The sequence below is a fragment of the Procambarus clarkii genome, chromosome 32 (genome assembly GCF_040958095.1).
Source record: "Procambarus clarkii isolate CNS0578487 chromosome 32, FALCON_Pclarkii_2.0, whole genome shotgun sequence".
Lineage (NCBI taxonomy): Eukaryota > Metazoa > Arthropoda > Malacostraca > Decapoda > Cambaridae > Procambarus > Procambarus clarkii.
This window is the reverse complement of record NC_091181.1, coordinates 16,073,678-16,078,922: the sequence shown is the minus strand read 5'-3', so window position 1 is coordinate 16,078,922 and position 5,245 is coordinate 16,073,678. Positions and strand designations below refer to the sequence as shown.

Sequence of the window (5,245 nt, the reverse complement as noted above, 5' to 3'; positions counted from 1 at the left end):
TGACTAATACGTTCGGCGAATGACTTTGACTTCAACTTCACTTTGACTTCGTTCATGTCATCGTATTTTCCGTAATATATAAAGGTTATGACAATGCAATTATATTATTGTGTGCAAATAAGTTTGAAATTTCATGTACCCTAAAAATATTAAAATAAAGAATAAGAATAATTAAATAATTGTTGTAGTAAATTGTCACACGTTCATCATACGCAAACGAACACACAGTTTGGAGCGTCAGTACAAGACCGCCGCCATTTTAAAACACGGCTTCGAATGTAAGTAATGTTTTTCTCGTACTAACACTGTGTTATACAATAGATTTGGTCTTGAATTCACAAATTTAGTTGTTACATCTGACAGAGTATGTTAGACGGTGTAATGCTGGTCCATGTTAACGTATTTGTGGGCTTGGTTGGTTTAAATGTGGAGGCGAGGCCTGGCAGTGCTGGTGTATGTGGAGGCGAGGCGAGGCCTGGCAGTGCTGGTGTATGTGGAGGCGAGGCCTGGCTGTGCTGGTGAGTATGTGGAGGCGAGGCCTGGCAGTGCTGGTGTATGTGGAGGCGAGGCCTGGCTGTGCTAGTGTGTATGTGGAGGCGAGGCCTGGCTGTGCTAGTGTGTATGTGGAGGCGAGGCCTGGCAGTGCTGGTGTATGTGGAGGCGAGGCCTGGCTGTGCTAGTGTGTATGTGGAGGCGAGGCCTGGCAGTGCTGGTGTATGTGGAGGCGAGGCCTGGCTGTGCTAGTGTGTATGTGGAGGCGAGGCCTGGCTGTGCTAGTGTGTATGTGGAGGCGAGGCATGTACAACACTCCCCAATAGGAAGAAAACCCACTGGGTTCTAGGCTAGGTTAGGCTTATCTGTAATAATTGAATTAAGCCTAGCAAAGCCTAGAACCTAGTTCAGTAATTTAAAAAATGTTGTAACTTGAAAAATGCCATTCAATACATTACACAATTTAAATATTTTCAGGCAATCAACACAACCCTCATGTTGGCTAACCCTCTCTCATGTTGGTCAATAATTTAATTATTTTTTTATGGAGTAATCTTTGCTGTTGAAATGTAGTCTTTTTGAGACTACATTTCAAATGTAGTGTGTGTGGAGGCGTGTATGTTAGGTATTACCTAATATACACGGTGTAATATATCTATCTGTGTGAAATAGATTAAATCCATTTATTTGATATTCAGCTAATAGTTCTGTATTTTCTACATTCATCCATGTTTTGGTAAGTGCAATAATATGTATTGTTTCATTGCAGATTAGAGATTCAAGATAGTTCTAGATTTCCGAAGTACTGAAACGCGCGCCATACAGGCTTGGTGGATCTAGGTGCAAGGTAAAATTATTTACATTTACTTTTGTATTTATGTTTTGTATTTATATGCATATATGCATTTATATGCATTATTCTATAGAATAATAGATCTCGTAATAATTTTGCAAAAATAGTGGCATTTACTATTTTTAAAAGATTATTAAAAAATTTACTGATATGGTGCATTCGGAAGGGCGAAGAGGGAGAACGGCCTGTTGACATAGCTCGGGTGCAGGGGGGGGGGGGTTGTGTAAAAGCCTGGTTTGTGCCTCGGAGAGGCTATGGGATCCAGTAAGTTCAGTAGAACTTCGGTTTCAACCCTTTTACCCTGTTGTAGCTCAGTCGATTAAGGCAGTGTCTGGGATGCTCCCGGACGCAGGTTCGAATCCTCGTCACGGCCCTTGTGGATTTGTTCATTTGATGCATCACGTTATTGTGATCTGTGTGTGTAATTCTTCACTTGCTACAGCAACAGGAATGTGTGTGTATGTATTTGTGTTGTTGAATATGACCGAAAGTGTAAGATTAATGATTCTAACACAAATCGTCTGAATATTTGTTTTTCTTCACTGTCGAGAGTAGTTAAAAAAATTTACTCGAGTTTATTTTCACACTTTATTTATGGTCCTTAAGTCCCTCTCCTTAATGCTGCTGCTGTTTCTCGCATCTTTGCATCGCTTGTATGTTTGGGGGTTTGGCCTCTTGCTATATATTGATTCCATTTGTGTGTGTTTGGGTCTCAGGCCCTCTCGCAATTTCTGTTGAACAAACCCCTTTTCCTAGTTCTGCATCTCTCCTTTGGTACAAATTTTGTTGTGCTTTTATCATATATTTCACAAAACTTGACATACATTTCATTTACTTCATGTCCTATCAGCAAGTGTTTGTCAAATTCTTTAAGGAAAGTTTATCATCCTGATTGCAGATTTCTAGCGATATTATGTCAACTTCTTGTGGATTCGCAATCATTATTTAATTTACCTTTAGGTGTTCTTTCACCAGCACAGCAACACTGTACCTCTCCCAACCAGTTTAAGATAAAAACTAAGTACTAACTAATTAACTCAATGTAACCTACCTTACCCCCAAAATGACAACCCATGTCTTCTATTTTAAACAATGCTGTTTTGTTGACCAAATTGTATTTTTGTTTTTTTCTGCAATGTTTCCCCCCCCCCCCACCACTCTACCACCACATTGAGTTTAGTAGCTCTGTGCACGTCAGGTGCTGTTTAATATACAGACCTACTCCTCCATTTGACCTAGTTTCTCTATCACATCTATATCACTTTGTGCTTTAGCCCTGGTGGAGCTTGGTCCACCAGGCTGTTGTTTGGAGTGGCCCGCAGATCCACATACAGTCTGCATATGATATACAGTCTGTTGATCAATTAAACTACAGTAGTTAGTTTTTATCATCCGAATGCACCAATATGTGTTCATTCTTCCCAGATGAAGGAACTAGGTAATATTCATCATCTGAATGCACCATCTGATGCTTTAACACACTCATGATACACGAGAGGTTTAAAAAACTTTTAAAACTTTTAAAACTTTTTGACCTATGTATTTAAAAGCAATTCTAAAGTTTAGAATTTTTTAGAATTTTAGAATTTTTTTAAAGTTTTAAAAGCAATTCTAAAGCAGTTGGCCCCTACGGGCCAACTGCTTTGTTCTTACCTAGCATTTTGCTTTGTTTGGGTATGAATGTTTGTGTGCCGTATATTTTGCAAAATTTGCCATATATCTCATTATTTACTCCTCTGCCTAGCAACAAGTCTGTCTAATTATACTCATTAACTGTTTTTCAAAGTTCCCCATAGTGTCCTTTATTGAAATCGAGTTCATGAACCGTTTCAATGTTCTTATTTTCTTCTAGATTATATCTTAAAGTATATTTAAATGTTATTGTTATTATTGTTATTAAATGTTATTGTGACATTGCATTGCAATTGAGCTATGTTGTTTACCATACCGTTCATTTCGTGAGTATAAGTATAGATGCCACACTTGTGACAGGTAAAACCATGCCTTTTTTGAAAAACAGCACCGTCTGTTGCACGTAAGAGCAACCCACACTATATTATGTTGCGATATTATTTCAATATTTCCGATTGTATTGATAATTTGAATTTTCATAGATTTCAATTTATTTTCATTTCGATTTAATAATTTTGTGTGACATTGCATTGAAATTGAGCTGTGTTGTTTACCATACTGTTCATTTCATGAGTATAGTTTATTTTTTTATTTTTTTCATTTCATTTTTTTAGCTGTTCTTATTTTTCAGTGATGGGAATATCAGATCATTTGATGTTCCCAATTTTCTGATGGAAGCATCAGACCATTATAGAATGCATCGGATGAGGTAGTTTGGAATGGTGGGGAGGACGAGAGGGGGGTATGGTGGGGAAGACGAGGGGACAGAGGAGAGGGTAATGGTGGGGAGGACGAGGGGACTGGGGAGTTGGGGATGGTGGGGACAGGGGAATGCTGGGGAGGACAAAGGGACAGGTGAATGGGAGATGGTGGGGGAGGAAGAAGGACAGGGGAGGGGAAAATGGTAAGGAGGACGATGGGACAGGGAAGTGGGAATAGTGGGGATGATGTGGGGACAGGGAAGTGGGAAGGACGAGAGGACTGTGGAATGGGGAATAGCAAAGTGAATTATAATTATATATATTAATTAATTCTTATAAATTTCCAGAAGCCTGTATCAACACCCACACTAATGCAACTGAAAGAGATGTTGAGACAAGTATTGCTGATATGTTGAAGAACGCCCCAAACAAACTCGGTGGAAACAGATACAAGGTAAAGTTTGCCAATTTGCTGTAGTCTAATTCAATTTCTTTTTAGTAATCTTCGAGAACATTTATGCTATGAATAAGATAAAATAATGTAACTGATTTTGATTTATTTACTATTTATTATTTATTTACCGTTATTAGTATAATAGATCTCGTAATAATTTTGCAAAAATAATGGCATTTACTATTTTAAAAAGCTCGGGTGCAGGGGGGGGGGGGTTATGTAAAAGCCTGGTTTGTGCCTCGGAGAGGCTATGGGATCCAGTAAGATCGTCCTTCCTTTCCTCCCTAGAATCTGGATGTAGCAGGTGCTCAATTGTCAAAAGTGAAAAATTGGTTTTGTCTTCCGAATGCACCATTTCTGTAAATTTGCTAATAATCTTTTAAAAATAGTAAATGCCATTATTTTTGCAAAATTATTACGAGATCTATTATACTAATAACGGTTTGATAAAATACAGTAGACTGCCTACTGGATAATAGTTCCAGTCCACCTGTAGACAGGGATCTCACATCAGCTTGTATATTATACAAGGATAAGATTTGATTTACTTTTGTATTTATATGCATATATGCATTTATATGCATTATTCTCTAGAATAATAGATCTCGTAATAATTTTGCAAAAATAGTGGCATTTACTATTTTAAAAAGCTCGGGTGCAGGGGGGGGGGGGGTTTGTGTAAAAGCCTGGTTTGTGCCTCGGAGAGGCTATGGGATCCAGTAAGATCGTCCTTCCTTTCCTCCCTAGAATCTGGATGTAGCAGGTGCTCAATTGTCAAAAGTGAAAAATTGGTTTTGTCTTCCGAATGCACCATTTCTGTAAATTTGCTAATAATCTTTTAAAAATAGTAAATGCCATTATTTTTGCAAAATTATTACGAGATCTATTATACTAATAACGGTTTGATAAAATACAGTAGACTGCCTACTGGATAATAGTTCCAGTCCACCTGTAGACAGGGATCTCACATCAGCTTGTATATTATACAAGGATAAGATTTGATTTACTTTTGTATTTATATGCATATATGCATTTATATGCATATATGCATTTATATGCATTATTCTCTAGAATAATAGATCTCGTAATAATTTTGCAAAAATAGTGGCATTT

At 37.8% G+C, this 5,245-nt stretch overlaps 1 long non-coding RNA gene across 2 annotated transcripts in view; it reads left to right on the top strand.

Moving 5' to 3' along the window:
- Nucleotides 1–227: 227 nt before the first annotated feature.
- Nucleotides 228–5,245, top strand: part of LOC138370408 (uncharacterized) — a 7,505-nt gene continuing 2,487 nt past the window's right edge. The window contains exons 1-3 of one of the 2 annotated variants that reach the window (XR_011230130.1): nucleotides 228–278; nucleotides 1,262–1,339; nucleotides 4,026–4,132. This is a non-coding gene — a long non-coding RNA (uncharacterized lncRNA). Of the gene's footprint in view, nucleotides 279–502; nucleotides 519–1,261; nucleotides 1,340–4,025; nucleotides 4,133–5,245 lie in introns of those variants that run through there. The other variant, XR_011230131.1, reaches the window with a different exon arrangement.